This window comes from Lampris incognitus, chromosome 2 (assembly GCF_029633865.1).
Source record: "Lampris incognitus isolate fLamInc1 chromosome 2, fLamInc1.hap2, whole genome shotgun sequence".
Taxonomy (NCBI): Eukaryota; Metazoa; Chordata; class Actinopteri; order Lampriformes; family Lampridae; genus Lampris; species Lampris incognitus.
The window spans coordinates 89,872,154-89,884,924 of NC_079212.1; the positions used below are offsets into that span (position 1 = coordinate 89,872,154).

The window sequence follows — 12,771 nt, forward strand, 5'->3', positions numbered from 1 at the left end:
TGCAGGAGTCTTTGCGTTGGTACCGTGAAGTGGTTTGTCTGTCTTGTCTGCAACAGGCTAACTCATTAAGTCTTTATGGAGAGCAGCCTGTTGTGAATATTTCAATGTTTCCTGTGACCGGTGGTGGAGGCCAAAACAATAAACCAGCAGAGAAACAAAGGGGGGTGGGGCAGGATGAATGCCATTTTATCAACTCGGTGGAATCAAATTGTAGTTTGAGCCAGACCACTTCTTGTATTGAGGCAACACGATTTCGTTTTTTTTGTTTTTTTTTGTTTATTTTTCTCCCCAGTTGTACTTGGCCAATTACCCCACTCTTCCGAGCCGTCCCGGTCGCTGCTCCAGCCCTTCTGCCAATCCGGGAAGGGCTACAGACGACCACATGCCTCCTCCGATACACGTGGAGTCGCCAGCCGCTTCTTTTCACCTGACAAGTGAGGAGTTTCGCCAGGGGGACGTAGCGCGTGGGAGGATCACGCTATTCCCCCCCAGTTCCCCCTCCCTCCCGAACAGGTGCCCCGACTGACCAGAGGAGGCGCTAGAGCAGCAACCACGACACGTACCCACATCCGGCTCCCCACCTGCAGACATGGCCAATTGTGTCTGTAGGAACGCCCGACCAAGCCGGAGGTAACACGGGGTTCGAACCGGCGACCCCCGTGTTGGTAGGCAACATAATAGACTGCAACATCACCCGGATGCCTCGGCAACAGGATTTCTGAGCGAAGAATGTAAAATCTTGCTGCCTCTAGAGAGTGTTTTTTCCCCACACAGATGACTCTAGAGCACGTCTCTGTTCAGCCGCTCATCCACCCAGTTTGCAGCGTGTTTTGCCTTTTGCAGCAAACCCACTCATGGCTTCCCGTCACAAACAAGACAAAATGAAATGTCATGCGGAGACGTGTATGGGAGTGGCAGCGAGAGATGAGGTGAGGCGAGGTGTGAAACTGCCTCGGGTGAGGAGCGCAAATTGGCAGGAGCCCGACTTATCCTGAGAGCCTCACGGTGATCCAATTCATCAATAGGAATCTCAGATCAGAGCGTCTTGCGCCGCTGCTCTCCCAGTCAAATTTATTCACATTTTACCGCTGCTTGTCTGTCTGTCGACGGCGGCGGCAACATATGAGGGGGGACTTGTGGAAAGGAGTTGCCGTTTTTTTAAAGGGGGTTTGAAATGAGAAATGAATACCCTTATACTCCGACGTCTGGTCCTACTCGTCCTCGAGTCAACATCATGCACGACTGTGGATTCTCTGGTTTTCCCCATAGAACAGCCCCCCCCCCATGAAAGTTTATGCAGCTTACATCTCTACAGTGAACGAGCCATGCAGAACCAGAGCCGTGCCGAAGATCCAGCAGATGGACTCCATTAAGTGAAGAAATTTTGATTGCTTCCCCCCCCCCCCCCCGGAACACATCTGTTGACAACTCCTTACATAAGCCACGGAAACATCGCATGAATACGCGGTGTTTCTGTGGACTGTGACTCTGTTGTTGTTTGATCAGTTTTCACTGATTGTGCGTAGGCAACACCCTGCACGCGCAGGTACACCGGGTCGTGAGAAATATCTTCGGATCCACTACTTTGTCAACGCTGTGACTTGTGTCATATCCTTCCTCACCAAAGGTAGCGAGATCGAGACACAGAGAGACAGAATACAAAGCAAGGGACGCCATCTTTTTTTTTTGAGGAAAGGAGAATTTTGCTCATATTGGACAAAAGTGATCTCATCTCCATGCACCGTGGCTCCTAGCTGTGGGAGTGCCATGCTGTGTCCAGCTGGCTGCGGAGTGGTGAACCAGCTCTGCAACTGCAGTAAATGAAAGCAGTGTCCTGCCTCCAGCCTCCACCAGGCTGCTCAGCCTTGCCAGTAATTATACATGCCAGAACTCCCAGGATGCCATGTGTAATTACCAGGGAAGTCTGAGCGCAGCCTAAAGGGACAAAACTGCACTCTGAAACAGAGAGCGAGAGAGAGAGGAGGAAGGAGAGGGGCAGAGAGAGAGAGAAAGAGATTTGCACCGGCTCCTGGCTCCAGGGGCATCGGGGCCCGTGGCTCATCATAACATTGTGGATGAGGAATCAGATCCGGCCGCTCCTCTCAAACATGAGGACATAGTGAAGTTGTGAGATGGTATGGGGCTGCCTCCACGGGTCGGATCTGATCACCGCAGTGGCCATGACATGGCAAAGTGGGTTGAGATAGTGCCCTAAGTAACTTTCGTGAAAGTCGTTCATCAGAGCGGTGAGGTTAGTGAACGTATTCTGCTTTGTCTACAAAATTACCTACATGGCTGTCTTGTTTATCCATCAGCTTACTCTACATTCCTTTATACTGATTTGCGTGGGCATACTCGCTTCACAGCAATTGCCGATACATTAATTAAGCTAGCGATAGCATCGCAGCAGCGTACCTTACACCCGGTGCTGTGCACCCAATTAGCTTCAATTTCCATCCCGGTGGCTTTCTCTGTGCTGTGTTGTCTTTCTACAGGGCGGCTTATGGCCTGCGATCAAGCGCAGGATGGCTCATTTTGGTGGATTAATCACCCACATTTATCTCAGTGCTCCCGTGTCTCGTTTTCAGAGAGGGAGAAATGATAACACTGCCCCCCCCGATATATGCTCCAGTGCTTGTGGACCACGGCGCAGAAATGGAGCCCTCCAGCAAGGGCATGAGCGTGTACAGTTTTTGCAATATCTAATCAGGAATCAGGAACAATTTATTGCCATTCCTATCATGTACTTAGGTGCACGAAAGAAACGAAATTTCGTTTCACCCAGCCCACAGCAGTGCAACACGAAAGATGAAAAACACACACCCAAAATGTCCAAAAAACGACTCCGCCAAAAAAAATGAAATAAAAAAAAAACCAGAGAGAACAAGGAAGAAAACAAAACACTAACAGTTAACAGCACAGTCCATTCAGTGCAACACAGTCCAAAAACTCCCCTGTCCAGGAGAACGAACGTCAGCCAGGATGACTGTCAGCACTGCCGGTCTGCATGGGCTAGCAGTTAGCTTAGCCTGCCCCGCTTCCGAGTCCTGTCAAACCGCCCTCGGTGCTTCCTCTTCGGGCGCAGCTCCGAGCCAGGGCCGTGGTCCCTGGGCCCACAGGGCGCAGCAGACCAGGCTCCCCCAGCCCATCCAATGCCAGCACTCCCAGCCATTAAACGGAAAAATAAAAAAAGCGAAGATCAAAATAAAAACTACACGATGACACAAACTTAGATGCAGACGTAGACGTGGACAAAGACACTGCATAGTCGCTACTGGACGAAGCCGCTGCAAACATGAGTTCGCGCCACCATCTTCCCACAGTTGTGATACAGCAATACAGTTGGACGACAGTTGAGATGGTGTTGGGTAGGGTGTGCTTGCTCCTCTTCACAGTTCCTTATAGTTATAATGTGTCGGCTGCTCCTCACGGTTCATCCCAGGTTTTGATGCAAAGATGGTGCAGAGGTCCACACAGACGCTCCACATTCACCTTTTTTATTTCAGCAACAGGCCCCCTCCACAATCACAGCCACTCCAGCCTAGCAAATCAGTCAGCCGCCCAGGTTGCAAAATTGCTCTGGCCCGAACCCATCATCTGGCCCACATACTGCGTGGAATGATGGCACTTCGGCGGTCCGCTCCTGTTTGCCAGATCTGGGCCAGAACCAAGCCGTAGCAACGCCACATGTGCCACATATTTGCCAAAGGTGGCCCATATTTGTTTTGTGATATATGGGCCATATTCACCATTTACCACACGGGCCACTTCAGGGTCACATCCAGATTACATGTTGCCCAGAGCACCGCATCTTTGCCAAAAAAGGCCCACATTTGATTTGGCATATTTGGGCCATATTTGCTATTATACATGTGGGCCACTTCAGGCTCACTTCCATTTTGTCAGGGCCAGAAGAAGGCCATCAGTGCCGCATCACTGCCTGAAGTGGCCCACATCCGGATGCTGTCTGGGCAGCGTTCTGTCACTGCACACAGCTTTGATGCGGGATCACTGGTAAAGCTTTACTGTTTGCTGCGAAGCCAAACCCGCAGGCAAATGGTTGGTCTTTTGTGCTTACCTTTAAATTTTAGCCTTTGAGTCACATTTCTGGGGCAGTTTTTTTGTAATGCTATTCTTAGTTGTTCAATTGCAAATCACCCATTGAGAATAAAAGAGTGTAAGTTATTTTTTTCTGTATGGTGGCATTTTTGTAGAGGTTTGCTCTGTGCAGTGACAACAGGTGCATTTTACAGACAAACCCATGAAACTTAACAAATGAGTATGTCCTAGGTGTGATCATCACTGAGTCGTGTATCATTACACGTAGTCCCCTGGTTACGAACGCCCGATCTACAAACGCTCGTACTTACGAACTGCCGCCGTAAAGCCTATTTAAAAAAAAAAACGAGTTACACACAATGGTGTGTACTAATAAATGGACGGACTACTTTGCGCGACACTCAAAACACTGCGCGTTTTACTAGCACGGAGATTCGGGTTCGAATCCCCGTGTTACCTCCGGCTTGGTCGGGCGTTCCTACAGACACAGTTGGCCGTGTCTGCGGGTGGGAAGCCGGATGTGGGAATGTGTCCTGGTCGCCGCACTAGCGCCTCTTCTGGTCGGTCGGGGGCCGGGGTGCCTGTTTGGGGGGAGGGGGAACTGGGGTGATCCTCCCACACGCTACTTCCCCCTGGTGAAACTCCTCACTGTCAGGTGAAAAGAAGCGGCTGGCGACTCCACATGTATCAGAGGAGGCATGTGGTAGTCTACAGCAACCGAGGCAGCCCGGAAGAGTGGGGTAATTGGCGGGATACAATTGGGGAGGAAAAAAAGAGGAGGGGGGTAGTAAATAAATAAATAATCGCGTTACACACAATGTTTCGTACTAATGAACAGGCGGACTACTTTGCGCGACACTCAAAACACTGCTCGTTTTAGGGGGTTCGTCGGCCCATCAAATGGCCGGCCTCCGCCGGTCGCGCCCCGCTTCCAGGCCAGCGGCAGGTGGAGAGTTGTAAATGTAAGAAACGTAAACTTTTTATAGCTATACACACATTCTCTCCCTCTCTCAGTTATATACTGTACTGTCGTTAGTTTTATTATTATTACTGCATTATTATATTTATGATGCTTTAGGGAAAATAGTGTAGCGTGCATGGATAAGTAGACACGTTGGTCCTTGACTGACAGGTCGGACCCCCGTTAACCAGTCGACTAAAGGGTCTGACCCGTTAGTCAAGGACCGATGTGTCTACTTATCCATGCACGCTACACTATATACTAGGACAAACTTTTGACTAATTGACGCTAGATGTGAACTGTACATAAATGTTCCGACTTACATACAAATTCGACACAAGAACAGACCCAAAAAAAACGGAACTCGTTCGTAACCCGGGGACTTCCTGTACTTTGTGAGCAGCAGTAGTGTCACCTTCACTTGACGTAGCAGTCAGCTTAAAGCAAAGCTCCGGTATTTTTTCTCTGCGCCCTCTTTTCCTATCGTTAGGAAGTGATGGGCTCTTTTAAATTGATTCAGTATCGTGTGTTATGAATGCATCTGGAAACCATTCATTAATTTTATGAAAAATTGAGATATAGGGGAACTTACAGGAGGAAAACGTAGAACAGGGTACTTACAGAATGTAGGGTACAAAGGTAAAGAAAGGGTAGACTCTGGAAGGGGATGGAGGCATGTTTTGAAATTTTGTTCCAATGATGTAATTTTTTTGTCTATGTATGTATATCTTTATTTTGTTAGAGGTACCATTGCCTTGTATGATTGATTTTGTCATGTGTTTTATATTCATTTTGGCTCTAAATACGAGGGAGATGTTAGGAGAGAACAAGTGAGCGTCGGGGGGTGGGGGGTGGGGGCATGTTTTGTTTGTGAAGTTTAAAATTTGCAGTGGAATTTGTTGCATAAAAATGCTGACATATGTACAACGAAAAATCAATAAAGGCATTGTTTAAAAAAAACTTTTCCGACTTACGTACAAATTCGACATAAGAACAGACTCACAAATGGAACTCGTTCGTAACCCGGGGACTACCTGTACTTTGTAAGCAGCCGTCGCGTCTCCTTCACTTGATATAGCAGTCAGCTTAGAGGAAAGCTCCAGTATTTATTTCTCTGCGCTCTCTTTCCCTATCGTTAGGAAGCGATGGAATCTTTTAAATTGATTCAGTTTTGAGCAGGGGTGTCACAATCTCGATTCTAAATTGAAAATCGATCGAAATGAGGATCAGCGATTCTCCCGGTATATATTTATTTCCTTCTCTACCCCCGCCTACTTACGCAGGTCCGGCATGCGTCCGAAGGAGGAAAAAAACCAACACTTCAAAGATGACACAGCGTAGTTTACCGGCGACCCTTCGAACCAAACACGCGTCCCTCTGAGTCTTGGTGCCAAAGAAAAGAGCTATTTTAGTGGCTGTTATTTGGTGAAGGATTAACATTGCAACTTGGTGTACAGCAGTCAGTCAACACTGCATTGCTCAGTACTGACTCAGTTCAAGTATTTTGCTACCCATCACCCGGTTTGACTCTCAATGATCAGAAATGGGGGTGTACATTAAAAAATACCAAGGTTTGCCTTTAAGCACCAGCTGATGTTGTGTTCAGCTAGGGTAAGTGTTCCTCTTCTGGTAATTTAGCTCATTATTTTTTGTATATTTAATGCTACGCTACTGAATTTTAACGAGTGTGGCGGTAATCCTCAGAGTATCACAGGCTCATTATAATGAAAGCAAAAGCCACTTTATTTGACATTGTGGTCTTACAACGAATTTGTATTCTCGGAATGAATGTGTTCTCTGCATTTAACCCATCCTGTTTGTGTAGGAGCAGTGGGCAGCTGCAGCACCAGGGGACCAACTCCAGTTCTTCTTTCAATTGCCTTGCTCAGCAGCAGAGACAGGAGCATTAACCCTAACAAGCATGTCGTTTTTTGTTTTTTTTTTCTATAATTTTTCTCTGATTTTTCTCCCAATTTAGTGGCCAATCGATTCCTATTTTAATTCAAACACCCACTTTCGTACTGCATGCGTTCGCCAACTGCATCTCTCTGGCTGGCAGTCTCGATGGAGACGCCTCGCCACTTTCGTGACAAGGCGACTCCAGGCCGAACCACTGCTTTTTCCGACACACACAGAGTCGCATTCATGGGACGAATACAAGCCGACTCCACCCCCCTCCCGAAGACAGCTTTGCCAATTATTGCTGCTTCATCGAGTCCGGCCATAGTCGAAGCATGTTGTTTTGATGGTGGGAGGAAACCCACGCAGACACGGGGAGAACATGCAAACTCCGCACAGAAAGGACCTGGGACGGCCTGGGGGTCTGAACCCAAGACCTTCTTGCTGTGAGGCAACAGTACTAACCACTGGGCCACTGTGCCGCCCAGATGTTCCTTATCATAAAGCACAAGACAGAGCATCACCTGCTTTCCTAACAATGCTACTGTGGGGGAAAAAAAAGCCCCTAGTGCAGTGTTTCTCAACTCAGTCCTCAAGGAACCCCTATCCTGCATATTTTCTTTGCAACCCTGAATAGGTACCTGTTTCTGGTTATTCAACCAATAAGCAATGAATTTTGTCAGATGTTGCACACCTTGCATAATTAAGTGCTGTGAGATGATTGGTCGAGTAAGTACAAACAGGGCTACCTATGCAGGGTTACAATGAAAATCTGCAGGATAGGGGTTCCTTGAGGACTGGGTTGAGAAACACTGCCCTAGTGTTTGTCCTTGTCCTCCTTAAGCTGCTGATGCATCAGCAATGACCAATTTCAAACTGGACCAGTACTGAGAACAATTCCTCCCCAGCAGTAATGGTCAGCAGGGAGAAGTAGCGGGGCCAGAGGCAGGAGAGATGAGGAGAGTAAATCCTCATTATGTGCTTGCTAATAAAGAATTACATCCGACAGCTCTACCTTTTTATTGTTGGAGAGCCCTCATCCATCAAAAAAAAAAAGGCCCTTGTACCTCCAAGCAAAGAATTGCTTTTGAAATTACTTTTCTTCCCAACGGGTCTCTTAAGACCTGGCTTAAGGGAATCAGGTGGGGATGGAAATGGAACGACTTCTGAGGGGAGGCCATCTTTGGAGTCCGGTGTTGCACGACTGCGACAAAGATGGCTCTGTGCGCCTTGTCTGTATTTGGAACTAATGAACCCGCTTGGCATGGGAAGGAATGGGAGACAAATGCTGACCCCCCCCCCCCATAAGAAAATTATTTTTAGAAAGTGCATTTCGAAGACATAACGGCAATTTTCACAAATCCTGCTGATAGCCCAGCGCCACGTCCAGTCGAGTTAACGCCGCTGTGTGGTGTTGGTTTTCCACAGCTGAGAAGGCAATTCAACATTTCACTGTCCAATTACCGAGTCAAGAGCTCTACAGTCGACCCATTATCCAATGCCCCGCTTCTCACTCGGGCCAATCAGGAACCACTGTCGGCTTGCTTCAGTCTCCTGCGTGGCTCTTATTGAAGTCTGCTTTGTCTTTTAACTCAGCTTTTCGGCAGCGGCAGCTTGCAGAAGAGCACGGCTGTCTCGCCCTGGACAGCATCTTAGAGTTTCCTACCTTCTTTGCGGTGTGAGAAGTTTTGACACAAACAAAACGAGCGCGGAGGAAGAAAACGGGAGTCGAGTCCGTGGAGCTGCGTTACTCCCGGTCCTAATTGGCTGCAGTCTGCGGGGTGTGTTATGCGGAGCAGAGATGAGATGCGCTCCGAGCTGCCGTTTGTGCTCGCCACTGTGTGGGCTGTGAGTGACGGCTAGCTCTCTGAGTGACGCCATTAGCGGGCCGTTGGTTTTGCTTAACACGTTCCAGCGTATGAGCACAGACAGAATGAGATAGTGAGACGGTAATGTAGACGAGCAACATTGCGTAGGGGGACAGTTGTCGTCCCCTCTTCATTCGGATGAATATTGCCCCGTCTTATCGTAGCTCTCCAGTGTTGAGGAGGTCTTGCCGATTGCACTGGGCTTGTTGACGGCACACGCAATTTGTCGCTTTTCATGTGGGGAGGCGGGCGATTCTGACCTCCCGTTGCAAATACATCAGTTCTGTGAAACTGCACGATGCAATTTTCACTTGGCACAAATTACACCGTTTGAAGTAACATCTCAAAAATGTTTACAATTTTATAAAAAGCAAAGATTTTGAGATTTTTTTTTTAAGTTTGTAGCTTTAATATTGCATGGTAAGTTTAGGATTAATATCATTTCTGTTCACTAGCTGTCCTCATTTCCAAGTGGTGACAACTCTGCACAGGGCGGCACGGTGGCGCAGTGGTTTGCATGGTCACCTCACAGCAAGAAGGTCCTGGGTTAGAACCCCGGGGTAGTCCAACCATGGGGGTCATCCCAGGTCGTCCTGTGTGGAGTTTGCATGTTGTCCCCGTGTCTGCGTGGGTTTCCTCCGGGGGCTCCGGTTTCATCCCACAGTCCAAAGATATGTAGGTCAGGTGAATCGGCCGTACTAAATCGTCCCTAGGTATGAATGTGTGTGTGTGTGTGTGTGTGTGTGTGTGTGTTTCGTCCCTGTGATGGACTGGCGGCCTGTCCATGGTATCTCCCAGTCTGCCGCCCAATGACTGCTGGGATAGGCTCCAGCATCCCTTGACCCGAATTCGGATAAGCGATGGATGGATGGATGGATGGATGGATGGATGGACAACTCTGCACATACTGTTCTTCTTCATGTAGAAGACATCGGTACCCTTCCATGTGGATTTGAAAATTCAGGATGTACATTGTTAGTTGGATGACATTTCTTTCTTTTCTCCCCCAATTGTATCCGGCCCCACTCTTCCAAGTCGTCCCGGTCACTGCTCCACCCCCTCTGCCGATCCGGGGGGGGGGGGTGCAGACTATCACGTGTCTCCTCCGATACATGTGGAGTCACCAGCCGCTTCTTTACACCTGACAGTGAGGAGTTTCACCAGGGTGATGTAGCATGTGGGAGGATCACGCTCTTCCCCCCAGTTCCCCTCACCCCCAAACAGGCTCCCCGACCAACCAGAGGAGGCGCTAGTGCAGCGACCAGGACACATACCCACATCCGGCTTCCCACCCGCAGACCCGGCCAATTGTGTCTGTAGGGACGCCCGACCAAGCCGGAGGCAACACGGGGATTCGAACCGGCGACCCCCCCCCCATGTCGCTAGGCAACAGAATAGACCGCTACGCCACCCGGACACCCCAACGGTTGACTTTTCTTTAAGCTGTTTCACCTGATCAGTTATCAGTACCGCAGTTGTGCCTGTCTTTGTCTGCGCTGACTCATTGATTTGGTGCAAGCAGTAGATCCTAGATCTTAGCGGTGGATCTAAAGCAGCCCTGCCAGAATAATCCCCTTTCTTCCCGGCTGACTCAGTGTTGACTATTTTTCAGGGACAAGGGTTTCTGACAGGTGACAGCAAAGATAATCTGCTCACGCCGAACAGATACTGCCGCTTGTTATTATTACCCGTGTGACCTAGACATTTAGAAGCATGAGGGTTTAAGGGGTGGTGCAATCAAATGGATTTATGTCGGTCAGGGAGCTCCTCTGGCAGCCTCGGTCAACAAAACTGAATCATGGCACAAAAGCACAGTGAATCAGTATGAACAGCACATTGTGGTACAATATAGTCAAACTGCAGCTTTGTGACGGCCCTTTAAAGTGAAATGGAGAAGAGGAGGAGAGGAGTTGAGATGCGATAATTATGAGATGTACTGCGATGATGCCAGGGAACATGATAATGAGCAGTGCCAGGAGCCCATCTGTGCCCCCTCTCAGTGCCAGGGCTCCGCAGACGGCCGGCGTCACATAGTGCAAAAAAAAAAAAAAAAAACCCAGCAGCAGGTCTTAACAGCAGCTCCCACCAACCATCTATCTTGCTGACATCTTATCCTTCTGCTCCCTGGCCGATCACCGGAGGGCCCGCAGACGGACCACAACCCGCCTTTAACGACAGCTCACCAGCAGACATCATCTCCGCCTCTGTTGCTATCTCTAGCTCACCTGCATGCACTCAGTTGGACAGACATGCAGCCACACTATATGTGATGGGGTGGGCTGATACCGCCTTGTGACCACCAGCGCCCAAGGGTGCAAAGGTTTCAATTGCACCTCCCAAATGCGAGAACGGCTCCAAATCCCTGCCAGCTGCAGAGATGCTGTTCTGTGGCTGGCCTCTGACCTTCCTTAGGTAGCAAATAAATGATGCCCCCCCCCCAAAGGGGATTAAAGTGATGGCTCACCCCCAAAATGAAAGATTTTAATGATCTATTCATGGATTAGTGTTGTGTCTCCATACAAAAGCGAGGGAGTCCATCCATCCATCCATTATCCAAACCGCTTATCCTGCTCCCAGGGTTGCGGGGATGCTGGAGCCCATCCCAGCAGCCATTGGGCAGCAGGTGGGGAGACACCCTGGACAGGCCACCAGACCATCACAGGGCCTGAAGGAGTGAGACAACAAAATGCAGATTAGCTTTCTTCCAAACAATTGCAGAGGATGTGGCCAGTTTTTTCAGACTTCCAAACATGGGAAAAATGATCCTGAAAATACTCTGCAAGGCTTGTGAAACACCAGCCATGAAGCCATGCGATAAAACAGCAAACTTTTAAACCATTATTTACCGTAGATCATACCTTCCTCCTGTGGGCCCAAACTAACTGTGTGTGGGTGCGTTCATGTTCAGCGACATTCAAATAGAGACGTCTCTGAACTTGAACATGGTCAAATATAATGCCAGATGATGACAGACTTTTCACTTTGGGGGGAGAACTGTCACTTTAAATTTCAAAATAGCATTTCTGGGTGTTTTTATTTATTTCATTCATTCGTTCATCTTCAGCCGCTTCTCCGGGGTGGGGTCGTGGCAGCAAGCCAAGTAGGGCCCTCCGGACGTCCCTCTCCCCAGCAACACCCTCCAGCTCCTCCTGGGGGATCCCAAGGCGTTCCCAGGCCAAACTGGACATGTAGTCCCTCCAGCGAGTTCTGGGTCTACTCTGGGGTCTCCTCCCAGTTGGCCGTGCCCGGTAAACCTCCAAAGGAAGGCGCCCAGGAGGCATCCTGATCAGATGCCCGAACCACCTCAACTGGCTCCTTTCGACGCGAAGGAGCAGCGGCTCTACTCCGAGCTCCCTCCGGATGTCCGAGCTCCTCACCTGATCTCTAAGGCTGAGCCCAGACACCCTACGGAGGAAACCCATTTATTTATTTATTTACCCCCTCCCCCGATTTCTCCCCAGTTGTATGCAGCCAATTACCCCACTCTTCTTACCCGTCTCAGTTGCTGCTCCGCCCCCTATGCCGATCCGGGGAGGGCTGCAGACTACCACGTGCCTCCTCCGATGCATGTGGAGTCGCCAGCCGCTTCTTTTCACCTGACAGTGAGGAGTTTCACCAGGGGGGACGTAGCGCGTGGGAGGATCACGCTATTCCCCCCCAGTTCCCCCTCCCCCTGAACAGGTGCCCCGACCGACCAGAGGAGGCGTCAGTGCGGCGACCAGGACACATACCCACATCCGGCCTCCCACCCGCAGACACGGCTGTTTGTGTCTGTAGAGACGCCCGACCAAGCCGGAGGTAACACGGGGATTCGAACCACCGATCCCCATGTCCGTAGGCAACACAATAGACCACCAGGCCACCCGCACGCCTTCTGCGTGTTTTTAGTACACACCGAGTGTTATTAGCATGATTGATCATTTTAATGCTTTCAATTGATGCCTTTCACCCATTCAAATGCTAAGTTCGACAGACTGCGAGGCT

General features: G+C 49.5%; 1 protein-coding gene across 1 annotated transcript in view; it reads left to right on the forward strand.

The window, feature by feature from the left end:
* Positions 1 to 12,771, forward strand: part of tex264a (testis expressed 264, ER-phagy receptor a) — a 120,228-nt gene that overhangs the window by 12,546 nt on the left and 94,911 nt on the right. The window lies entirely within an intron of this gene.